Source organism: Macaca fascicularis, chromosome 6, assembly GCF_037993035.2.
Source record: "Macaca fascicularis isolate 582-1 chromosome 6, T2T-MFA8v1.1".
NCBI lineage: Eukaryota > Metazoa > Chordata > Mammalia > Primates > Cercopithecidae > Macaca > Macaca fascicularis.
This window is the reverse complement of record NC_088380.1, coordinates 57,349,530-57,362,379: the sequence shown is the minus strand read 5'-3', so window position 1 is coordinate 57,362,379 and position 12,850 is coordinate 57,349,530. Positions and strand designations below refer to the sequence as shown.

The 12,850-nt window shown below is 33.7% G+C and overlaps 1 long non-coding RNA gene across 1 annotated transcript in view; it reads right to left on the bottom strand.

Annotated features, from left to right (window-relative positions):
- Positions 1-7,050, bottom strand: part of LOC123573883 (uncharacterized) — a 34,755-nt gene extending 27,705 nt beyond the window's left edge. Inside the window, exons 1-3 of the long non-coding RNA XR_006698593.2 lie at positions 7,013-7,050; positions 4,925-4,959; positions 3,152-3,183 (exon numbers count right to left, since the gene is read on the bottom strand). This is a non-coding gene — a long non-coding RNA (uncharacterized lncRNA). The remainder of the gene's footprint in view (positions 1-3,151; positions 3,184-4,924; positions 4,960-7,012) is intronic.
- Between the last annotated feature and the right edge of the window lie 5,800 nt (positions 7,051-12,850).

The following is a 12,850-nucleotide window of genomic DNA, read 5'->3' as shown; positions in this document are numbered from 1 at the left end:
GTATACATTACATCTGTGACTCCTCACACCAGTGCTGAGAGAAACGTATGATTAACTTTGTTTTACATATGAAGAAATTGATTCTAGAAGTCTAACTCACCTAAGGCCATGCCCCAGGTGACAAGAAGCTAACCAGATCTATCTGATGGTGCCATTAATGCTACATCACTCTCCCAAAGACACCCAAATCCACTTGATTAACTGCATGTCCTGCAATTGTATGGACATAGGATTCTATGACACAATCTCATCTGAGCTTGACATAATGGTGTCTGCCACTCCACTCCATTTAACTACTTTTTTGTTGTTGATTTTCATGCATAATCAATGAAAATTGTAATGACAAAATATAAAAACAAAATGAAAATACATATACACATATCATATATGAAATATAAATATCAATGTATAAATAATATTCTTATTAAAATATTTCTTTTGTGCTATTATATTCCAAGGTAGGTCACAAAAGCCAATGATTATTTTGAGAAATATATCTCATATTTTATTTAGTTCCTATTTATTTAATAAGGGACCTAAATAATGTCCTTCCATATTTTTCACCTGCTTTCATGTACTTTGTCCTCTGGCTTATCAATTAATAAATTTCCATTTGAGAGCATGTCTTTTTCTCTTCTATTTGATGTTTAGCAGATGCCACCTGTTTCCAGAGGACAGGTTGTTTGTTGTTAGTAGAGCACAATAGTGAGTACAGAGCGTATAAACACAGTTGTTGGAGTATAATTACTTGAGCTCTTTATGGAGGTGGATCATCTCACAGTACAATGCTCAACAGGACAAAGTAAGGCCAACTGTCTTTTACAGCATCAGCTGCCACACTGAGTTTGGTGTTTTGCCACGACACCAAGTCTTTTTTGTTTATCAGGTAATTAACAGTAATGATGTCTTGCTGCTTGGCTTTGTTTCAGAACCAAAGCTCCTTCTCAGCAGATTTGGGTAGACTCTTAGGCTCAGGCCCATGGCCTGACTGTCATAAGCACCAGCAGGCAATTCTAGGTTTAATTACTTCCCTGTTTTGTTCTTTACATTGGGCAATAAACATCCAGTCTAAAGGCAATTTGTAGGAGAGAGGGGAGAGGAAAGGGAGGGGGTGACTCCTCTCACAGCAATGCATCCATCAAATAAACTAACTTAAAAACTGTTTTGACCTTGAGTTCTTAAACATTATTGTAATTCCCCATCTTATAAGGAAAAGCATTTTAAAGAAAGTTATTGAAATAAAACACAACCCTACAGATAGGCAGTCTGTTTATGAAATATGAGGGAATTCAATTACCCATGAATGGATGAATGGCTTTTTTTTTCCCTCTCTTTGTCTGGTCATCATTGTTACTGTGGATTTCTTTAACAAAAGATATCAAAATAAACAGAAATGTCTCCGATGAACTGTGAGCCTACAGTTAAGTGGTGTATGTATGGGAGAGTGCCTCTTTTGGATGTATTTAGTATAAGTATTATTTTTTTAATGGTACATTATTGAATTTTGAGCAAAGTCACACTAAAAAAAAATAAATTACTACATAAGAATGAGCAAAGCTCTAGAAAAATACAACATGTAGATATTAATTTTTTCTTACACAAAGCAGGAACACATTTCATTAGAAGAAATATAAAATTTTAGATAATTTTGGTTAAATGTTGATTATAGATAAATTTATATGGAAATGATATACATTTGTTTTAGTACTTGTAATTTTTGAACCTCATCGAGTACTGATTTATAGCTTTTGTGTTATGGAAATTGTATTTTTAAATATTCTTTAATATGCAGTATTTGTAAGTAATTTTCAGTGCTTGTTAGTGATACTTGGCACATTTCAAATGCCCAAATCCTAAAATTGTTCATGTAATTGTATTTATTATATAATATTCTGACTCATATTATTTTTGCTAGATAAATCGATCTCTTTTGGATAAAACGATCAAATATTTAAAATGAATTTGTCTATTCTGTATTTACAAAGCATTTAATTATTCAACAAAGTATTCCATATTTTGGTCTCTTTTCTGCTTAATAAAGTATCTGAGTTACAAATACCAAACCAAAAGGTCCAATACGTAGTTCAAATAGCAATAGTAATTTGAAGTATGTATTGGACCTTTATGATAATAATTTTTCATTACAGTTGAATTTTAAACAAACCGTATGGAAGGTTTCATATGTAAAGGATGGGCGCGGAAAGTAAGGAAAAGAAAAGGATGGGTATAAAAAGGTGATTTTTATGTTTTCTAAAGAAATTTTGTATTAAATATATTCAGTGTTGTGAAATTCCTCCAGCATGGTTTTTTGGAAGTGTTCCCACTTCTTACAAACGTTCCTCAGATTTTTATGGATAGGATGTTCCATAGAGATGATGCACGGCCTTCTCTACAATATAAAAGCAAAGAAACTACTGCTTCCCTTGGCATTCAAGTAGTCTTTTCCATTTCTAAGTACATTTTGAAAAAATACATTTTACATGCTCTACTAATTGTATTCCATTTTTACATGTGGATTGAAAAGCAAATATTTAAAAACGTTAACAGCACTCAATTTGTTAAATACAAAATATCAGAAATACCAGATTTTCACTGTATCTATAATTTACCAGGTTATAGTAAGACCACTGGGAACATTTATATTTAAAAAGGGTTTAAATTGTTTTTCCACTAAATTTGCTCATTACTGGTTTAGCATGTTTAAAATTGATTTTACTGAGAGAAGAAATGAATAGATTGATTGTTCAAGTGGAATAGTATGAGGAAATATATAGTATATAGTAGTAGTGATTTTGAGAATTCCCATAAATGTGACAGGATATTGATAATCTACCAGAATTTGTCCACAGAACTCTTAAAATATAATAGTTCTCTTTCTCTTTTAATGTGAAAATTTTTCTAGCCTCAAAGTTCGTAAAAGAACCAACAAGCCCTTCACACCATTTTTTCATGTTTCTCATGCATGTAACAAAGGGCTCAGATTAAACTGGCATTTAATAAATTATAGCTATTTTATTATTAATAGCACAATGATTATTATGTATTATTAGTTTCTTTGGGGAAAAAGAAGCATTATAATAATTATCATTGAAACCATATTTCCAACTGGATAAAACAGTTTACATCTAAGAAGAATAGTTGTGACTTTTACCTCTTGGAAATAGCATCGACATCATTGTGGGTCTGGATGAAGATTGGAAAGAGAAAAATGTAACTGTCCTTTTCCTAGGACCTATCAACTATTATATCAATTGACATGATTCGAGCAGAGTTTTTTTTTTTTCACTCTAAAGCACAAAACAATACTAGGAATGGTAAAGGATGTGATAATTTTTAAACTAAGAACTTATAATACACTCTGTAAATGCAAGAAAGGGGTCCCTAAACTCACTTCTACCTTAAGCCACTTTTTCTGAGCAACAAAATGTCTTGGCAATTAAATAATTCATTGAAACAATAACAGCAGTCTAGTCAGATGATATTTCTTTGTTTAACCCAATTTTGCAGGATGAAACTATTTAGATGTGGACTTAGTGACTTCATTTGAACCTTCGTAGGTTCATGCTTTGTTGAATTGGACAGTAAGAGGAGATTCATACGCACCAAAGCCCATATTCACACTCTTAGTTCAAAACTTTTTAACTGGAATTTAATTTTAAACTTGAATAGAAGTATGAGACAATTCACATGTGGTCAAGGTGAACATAAAATTACCTAACTTGATGAAGACTGTACAAATTCTTCATAATCAGCAAATATTAAGCAGAAAATTTGAGCATTGTTTTGGGTATTTTTTGTTTTGTTTTTGCATTTCAACACCAAATTCCTTTTACATTTTTTTCACAAATCATGGAAAGAAGAGGAAGTAATAGTAATGATGGCGATGATCCATTTTGACCATCTTATTATTTTCACCTTATTCATCTGGGAGCTACAGTGCAGTCTTAAGCATCCCATAAATACTGATCTAGCAAAAGGAAACAGACTGTATTTTTCCTCGACTCTCTGCATTGATATATTGAAATAGCAGGGAAGAAAAAAAAAAGGCCCATAATGCTTCATTAGTTAATTGTGCAGAGTACAGCTCTTTAGGGGTAAACAAGTGAAGGACATTTGCTGAATGGCCCCTCCTCGTCACGCATATTATGGCCTAATGATGCTAGTAATGGTAGGAGTCTCCTGGAGAGTCATCTGTCAAATTAGCACATTGAATTATTTATTGCCTCAGGATAAAATTGTTGAAAGGTAGCAGCTGAGACATGGTTTTTATAAATCTAAAATTCAGAAAAAAATACTAAAAAACTCATACAGCTGCTTTGAGGGTACATTCGTTTTTTAACACTTGCATTTATGAACACAATAGTCTTTACTGAGTAAACAGACTGAGCTTATTTCTACCATTAAATCTGATTTTTTGTGTGTTTGTGTGTGTGTATGAAATCCTGAGTATTTTATGTCATTAGTGATATTGTAATAACCTAAAATTCAAATTAATTGTTAAGTCTTCATAACTCATTTCATCTATATCACCAATGATAACCGTAAGACAAAATGCCAATTTTTACTAGGCTTTGTGCCCAGAAACTAACATGGAGAGTATTGTTCTTGACTTCCACTTCTCAACTGTTCATGTTTTTGTTCCAGCACAGTGTTGTCTAAGATAGAAAATCTGCCCTCCTGGGACTTACGGAAAAAGGTAAACCCATGCTAAACTCTAAAAACAAAACAAAACAAAACAAAACAAAAAAACACGAAAGAGTAAATATGATAAGAAACATAAACTCAGAGGAATCTAAACATTAAAAAGTCTAATACAGTCAAGGTCTTTCAAAACATATTATTTGTTCAGTATTTACTTAGTGGATACGTGCAGAAAATGCTTTTTCTATTCATAAATATTACATACAGAAATAAATTCACTTACCAATTTCTTCCACTGGCCAATGACGAGTCACTGTTCTGAAATAAATTAAAACAAAACAAAACAAAACAGTTAACCAATTCTATGTGGTCCCTGTTACCTCTTTATTTATTTATTTATTTATTTTAATTCCTGCTCTAAATAGGTAACTAACTTGGGAAGACTTAACATCTCGATTATAAAATAGATCGCTAATTTCAAACAAGCAGAGTTACACTATGTATTATTTGGCCTCAAAGGAGCAATGTAATGAATTTCTTAACATTAAATCACTATGAGTAATCGAGAATGTATATGTGTGTGTATATGTATCCATTTAGTCAGAAACAACTCCAGTTAATTCTAGTAATGTTCTGAGTGGTAGAAGAAACTGGCATCTGGCAACTTCTGTTTGGCTGACCTGCTACTGGGGAAGTGATCATAGAGAAAATAGCATCAAATCAGGGTATTGAAATATGAATGAGCTTTCAATACACAGGGAGAAAGACATAACCAGTTATCTTGGAGAAAAAAACAGTTTGGACCAGGATATTGAAAAGATATAAAGAAAATTAATCTAAAAACCAAGTTGTATAAGATCATGGAAGGTCTTGGCCGGGCGCGGTGGCTCAAGCCTGTAATCCCAGCACTTTGGGAGGCCGAGACGGGCGGATCACGAGGTCAGGAGATCGAGACCATCCTGGCTATCCCGGTGAAACCCCGTCTCTACTTAAAAATACAAAAAAACTGGCCGGGCGCGGTGGCGGGCGCCTGTAGTCCCAGCTACTCGGGAGGCTGAGGCAGGAGAATGGCGTGAACCCGGGAGGCGGAGCTTGCAGTGAGCTGAGATCCGGCCATTGCACTCCAGCCTGGGCGGCAGAGCGAGACTCCGTCTCAAAAAAAAAAAAAAAAAAAAAAAAAAAAAAAAAAAAAGATAATGGAAGGTCTTGACATGTTAAGAAGCATATAATTTATTTTAAGGAAAAAAATTCAAACAGATGTAGAGAAATATATTCAGCAGAAGAATCTTTAGGAAAAGTTTAAATAATGTTGGATAAATTCTAAAATAATATATACATTCTAGTTTTCATCATTATCGCCACCATAAATATACCACACGGGAAAGGTGAAGAGACAGAAAGAGGAAAAGTAGAAGTACTAAATTAAGTGGCCACTGTCCTGGGAGAATGGTGATGCTAATTATCAAGTAAAAGAATCAGGGAGAAAGAGTCAAGTTTAATAATGAAAATAACAATATTTTATTATTGACATTCAGATTTGAAGATTTTGGTGAAGTATTTAAACTGAAATGTCCAGAAAGTTGTTGAAAAGTCAAAGTGTAGCTCAAAGATAGGTAAGTTAAAAATTTACAGCTGATAAATGGAAATTACTTTCACGTGGATAGAAAGTCATGCGAATAGCTAAATTGGTTACTTGATGTGATTTGGTCAACGCAAATGTTGTCTGCCTGCATATTTTACTTTCTTTTGATAGTATGGGCATCATGTAGAATAATTACTGTTTTTATTACCCCATCAATTTTCTCATCAAGATCTGATTTTTCTTATTGCTATTGCCATTTTAATTCTTTTCATCTCAGCTCTTCTTTCCGAAGTTCTTTTGTATTGACCTTTCTTTTCATCTTTATTAATTTTGTATTTTTCTTTTAAACTTGTTATTGAAATGAGAAATGTCTACTCTATCTTCCAAGAGCTTCCGTGTTTCATAGATACTCTTTAACTTAATAGAAGTAAAAGTATGGGGAAACTGTTATTCCCAGCTTGTAGCAGTTGAAGCAGACCTGCTGATGACCCAGGTCTATGCAATTCCGAAGTTTTGATTTTGCTCTTTTGTTCTTTCTATATCACATTGCTTCCTCCATAGACAATATCTCAGCTTTTTACCTTAATTTCTAATAGCTATCCTTAATCCCCTACTCCTATCTCATTTTCTCTTATCAGTCACCTCTCTTATTGCAGATCTACTCCTCCAGTTAGTACTCTTCCTCATGCTGCTGTTCGGTGTCTTTAAATCCTCTTCTCATACTTCCTTATGCTCATCTGCTCAAACCATTAAGTTTTATCAACCCAATAACATTTACAACAATTTTACCTTTAAAATTGATGATGGAGTGGTCTCAAACCCACCCTCCCTTCAATACCCAAAAGATGGCATTGAAATCCCTTGCTATGTTAGAAAGTCCACACTGTGACAACAGAATGGAAAGTATAATTTTGACTGTATGTCATTTGCTTAGACAAATCACCAACAGTTTTTCTGCTTATATGAATACGTTTTAAATTGTAGTATTATTTTTCTTGTTCACAAACTTGTAATATGTGGTCAAAAATATATTTCAAAGGTGAACATTTTTTAGACAGTAGAACTGCTCTAAGCAGTCAAATTTTTTAATTATCATGCTTTTTTTTGTTTGTTTGTTTCTTTAGAATGGTTATCTATTAGGTAATAGCTGGGTTCGACTGAAGCAGGATATCAACTGATGCCTACCTGGCAATTAAGAAAACCAGAATTTCATCTATCATTCTCCCAAAGAACTGTAGGACTGATACCTGGAACAGGGAGTAGTAGCAGCTGACTGTTGGAGCAGGTTATATTGAGCTTACTTTGGAGGAAAAATACACTAATTTCATATCTAGGAGTTTGTGTTAAAATAAATGTGGGAAGGTATGTTATTTTAAAGGAGCCATACTTACATCGACCATAAAACCTGAGGGAATGGTGCTGGTGTTCCAGTAGGTGGCAATCTTCCCCCAGAATATGCAGCTAACCAAGGTCCTAGTGCAGGTTTGGGATGTGCTGCTTGCCTAAATTAACACCAAGGATTCTGTCTCTAAAAGTTCAAAACTTCAACAAAAGAACAAACCTCTTTGTATATTAGAACACTTTCCACGCTCTTAGTAGACTAAATCTTAGTGGCTTTATCTTGCATCACCAAACTAAATCAGGTATTCTTTGGGCCTTATCTTTTCTGTTCATGAGTTATGTATGTACAGCCATATAAGTATACCATCTCCATCATCCTTCTCAAATTATTCATGTATATTAGAAACTGCTCTTTGCCAGACATCAATTTATAACATTATGAAGACAGTTAATGAGAACCTGTAAAATGTCATTACCCTTGCAATATGTTTAAGGCAGAAAATTTAAATAATTCTGTGGACTACAAGTGACTCTCCACTATATTTATCTCATCAATTAAGGAATTGGAAGTTGAAGGTTTTGTAAAGGCTTTTGCAAAATAACAAGTGTTTCTCAGTGCGAAGTTTGAAAAATAGATTTTATGGGGAAATGCAAAGCAATCAGAATGCCTTATCTGTGGAGAGAAAGTTTACAGGAATATTTGCCATGCTGTGATACTAGATATTTGTAGTAAAATCTTCTAGTGATGTGTAATACAATGGTTACTGCTGTCATTTGGGGATTTTAATGCCATTCTTCCAAACAATCACAGCACAGGCTAGGTGCAATCTTTAGTCTTCTCATGTTTTTTGTTTGTTTGTTTTGTTTTTAAATAAATCTATTACTTTAAGTAATTATTTTCTAATTTGGCATATAGTCTCATAAATATGGGCTAATATGGTAGCATTACTACTCTTCAGTAACATTAGGTCCTTCTTAACTTCTGAGTAAAAGAGAAATGTGTGCTTCCCTGTTCCCTTGATGTCATATGTGTGTGCGACTTACTTTAGCAAAGAAACGAGTGTGGGAGTGATCTATGTCACTTCCAAGCAGAAACATGGAATTGTCAAAATGATAGTTTCCACGCTGTGGCTTCTTCATCAGCCTCAATCATTTAATGAAGTCAAAGTGGAAGAAAATCCCTAGTTTACCAGAAAAGATATGTAGCATGGTCCAAAAATAGATCTTTATTGTTTCAGGCCACTGAGATTTTGTATTTGTATGACAGCTTAATATAACTTAATCAATCCTAACGATATAAAAAGGAATTAAACTTAGTACTATAAAATAGATGATAAGTACTATTAAGTCATATATTCTGCTCAACTCTACTCTGTTAGGACAGTAAATAAATGTAATGCATGTATAGACAAAATATACTATGGAAGTATATACCTAGGAACTAAAATTATCTCAAACTAATAAAATGTTTTCCTAATATGGAGCCAGCAATTGCTCCTACATTCTCCTCCTCTAGGTGAAAGCTGGACTCCTCTATAATTGAGAATCTCCTAGTAAATCATTTTCTAGATCAATATTAGAAAATCAAAGGTTTAACTGAAAGTGTAGACAAGTTAAACTTCAGGACTTACTAAGGTAAAAAATGATTATAATTGATATGTAGCTAATACATATGCTTTTCAGATCACTACCAAGCTGTATCTCAACTGCAAGACTTTTCAGATACTTCAACATTCATTGTGAATTTCCAAGAATGAAAGATAACATTACTGGCAAAGTCAAAGGCCTAATAAATTCCAGGAAACATAATGTCACTCTGTCTTGTACTTAAACAAAAATATTTCCTTATTTAAAAAACAGTAGTGCATTTAACCATTATAGAGACAATTTCCTTCATAATCGTTTCCTTTTAGAAGCATGGCCTCTGAAGGAACTACAAAAAAATTAGAAATGATTTTCTTATTTTTAAAATATATTTTCATGGTTATTTCTAAAGATCGTAACTCTTACTCACCTGCATTGTGGTATGTTTCCTGATTAGAAGGGGTAAAAGGGAAGAGTTGGGTTTAGTACCACGCCATCCTAGGTACACTCTTGCTCTTTGTTGAGTACCTAAATCCCATCCTTCATTCACCAGGACGTTAATCAAAGGTTTAAACCTACTTTGTTGGAGCATGGCTTCACAGCTCTCATTGATTTCTATATTTGGTTAACAGTTCGTGGTCTAATTTACTCATTTACTCAACAATCCATTATTTCATTCCTAAAAAAGACCAGGTTCTGTGTTATGCACCCGAGATACAAAGTTAAAAGTAACACGAGCTCCATTCTGAAAAAGGTCATTATTTATCAGAGAATAAAAGTTATTTGAATGTACTATAAATGTCAAAAATAATATATTTTCAAATACTTTGAATACCAAAGCGATAGAGCAATTAATGACATACCAGGAAATATAAGCAGAATGATCAGAAGCACATTGTCAAAGTTTATGTCCTATTTGGAGAACTATGTGTGATCTGCTATATATAGTTCAAATGACCCAGGGGCATTTGGAATACAGGACTTAAAAAACAGTATTTATTTATGTAAAATAGTCAAATGTATACTTTGCTTAAGATGAGACACTGTAAGCAATTAAAGGTAGAAAATAAGGATATTTGAAACTCATCAAGTAATATGTCTTGTAAAATACTGACCTCAAATGGTCCAAATAAGAGACAGATTTAAAAAGTAAGGTGGAAGGAAGGGGACATAGTGGAGATGAGGTAGAGAAATAAACATTTATTGATCGCCTAAATTTTCTAGACATTTTGGTGGTAGTTTTCACATATCATCACATATCTTATTCACACCCAGCCAGTCAAGTAGGCATTACAATTCTTACTTCATGGACACTCTTAAAAGCTCTTGGACACAAAAATGAAAAAAAAAAAAATATTTTTCTTAAACTATGAATAAAGTCCTTTTTCATAAATTGTATATTAGTTAAATAATCTCCTTTTTTACTTATGATTCTTACACAGTGATAATCTGATGTAACTAGGGTATTGAACAATTTCAATGAAAAAAAGTTAGCACTATATATTTTCATAGCAATGATGAAAAATATATGTATCTCATATTTATGTTTCATTTAGTTAACCATATCTAAGAAATCCTCTGGCCTTAAATCAATCTAAACAAACTTTTAAGGGCAGAAATAGCAGTTACCTTTTTAGAAGTGGAAAGGTGTGATACCTTTCATCACCCATCATAAGGGTCATAACTGACACTCCTATGACAAAAGACTACTAAGAGAAGAGTGTAACAAATGTATTTATTCAAAGTTTTACATGACATGGGAGGCTTCAGAAAGGAAAGGCCCAAAGACTCAAAGAAAAACTGTCCTTTGTTATGCTTAAGTTCAATGAAAAATGGATAGTCATGTAGAAATGTGATTGGACAAAAGGAAATAATCGAATGGTAACAGACTGAGGGGGGAACCAGGAAAGGCCTGGCTATTCAGATTCTTCTTGGCCTGTCTGTATAGCATTCCTTCCCCCCACATATGGTATGGAGCAAGGGTCTTCTGGAACAAGGGTCTTCAAGGGAGAAGAAAGAAGGGAGGGAGTGACCTTTCTAGGTTTTAGGTATTGCTTTTAGGAAAAAGACTTCTAGTTTCTATGATCCCCCTAAGGGAAGAGGAATTCTGGTTTCCATGACTCTCTTCGGATGGGAAAGAGAGACAGGAGACAAGAGGTCAGGAGAAGGTCAGAGAGAACTTGCTTCTGAGGCCTTCTAATCTCTCTTAGTTCAAAGTACTCAGCATGCCAAGACAACATACTTTGGGGTATCATGTTCTGAGCCCCACCACCTTCTTAGACATACTCCTTAACCCAAGATATATTTTTTCATAAAAATCACTCAACTCTATGTTTTAATACATTCTATTTTTTTTTTTCTGTTTAATATGTCTTGTTATCACAGTCATTGAAGCAGAAGAAATTACTGTTACCTATCTTACATGTTTTGATCCAATGTAAAAATGGTTCCCTAATAAATATCTACCACCAAACTTCTGTTCAGGTTTTAGACATAAACTTTTATATATAAACCTTTAGATATAAACACATAGATATAAACCTTTCAGATATCAGACTAAGACTTTTAAGCTCTCGGGCTTTTAGACTTTAAAATTGGTAGATGGAAAACTTTTCCTCCATGTCTTATTCCCATTTTCTTCTATTCTCATTCACTGACTCCAATTCCAACCTGAAGCATGAACACCTCCTGTATGTAGGCAACACATTCCTCATAGTCACGCAATCAATCCTCGTTTCACTGAGACGTCTTACCTTTGGTTAATGTATCACTAAAGCTGTCTTACCACAACTTGCACACACTGAACAAAACCTCATGATATGTATGAATATAAAGTAATACCACTGGCTGATAGAACAGCCTACAGAAGAGGTAGTATCAAATGTTGGTTATGACTATTGACTGCCTCCACCATAAAATATGGCTTTATAGCAAAGCTGATAATAGAATTCAATAGTTCAGTTGGAGTAGCACCCTCCATACATAATCCATACACTGCCAAAGCAGTCCAGCTCAGGTGGGAAGAGGTAACTATTTCTCAAGTGTTGCCTCTATGACAGTGAACACCCTAAACAGTCAATGAGCTTCTGGAGTCCAGATTCAGCCTCTATCTAGCTTCAGAGAAGATGCAACAAGATATTCCACCTCAGGAACAGGTACTTATAACCCTTAAAATTAAAACAAACAAACAAACAACAACAACAACAAAAACCCAGCCCTTAAAAATCTGTTTGAGATTGCTGGAAGGTTTTGCTTGCACCAGTAAATGTTTTTGCAGGTGATATATAGGTGTTTGCGGTACCTAATGAATCACTGGAGAATGATGTCAGCCCATTTTGTGTGCAGACATATGAAAAGAGAACAAAGGAGATTCATATAGACATTAAAATCATGCAATAAAAATACAAATTAAAAACCTGATAATTAAATAATTCCCCCTGATTTATTCTTTCACTGCAAATTTAACACTGATAATGATTACACAAACTCTCTCCCTTCAAATTAAAAAATAAACAGCAACCAAAAAATAATTTCATAAATGACATCCAAATATCTAAATAAGTTATTGATAATAAGTACAAATTTGAATACTTCATTCAAATAAATTGAAAACAATTCAAGGAAATGATCAAATACAAGAATCTATGGCCTTGGGGGGCACTGCAGGCCCTAAAACAGGTTTCATAATATTGCTCTAAGAGA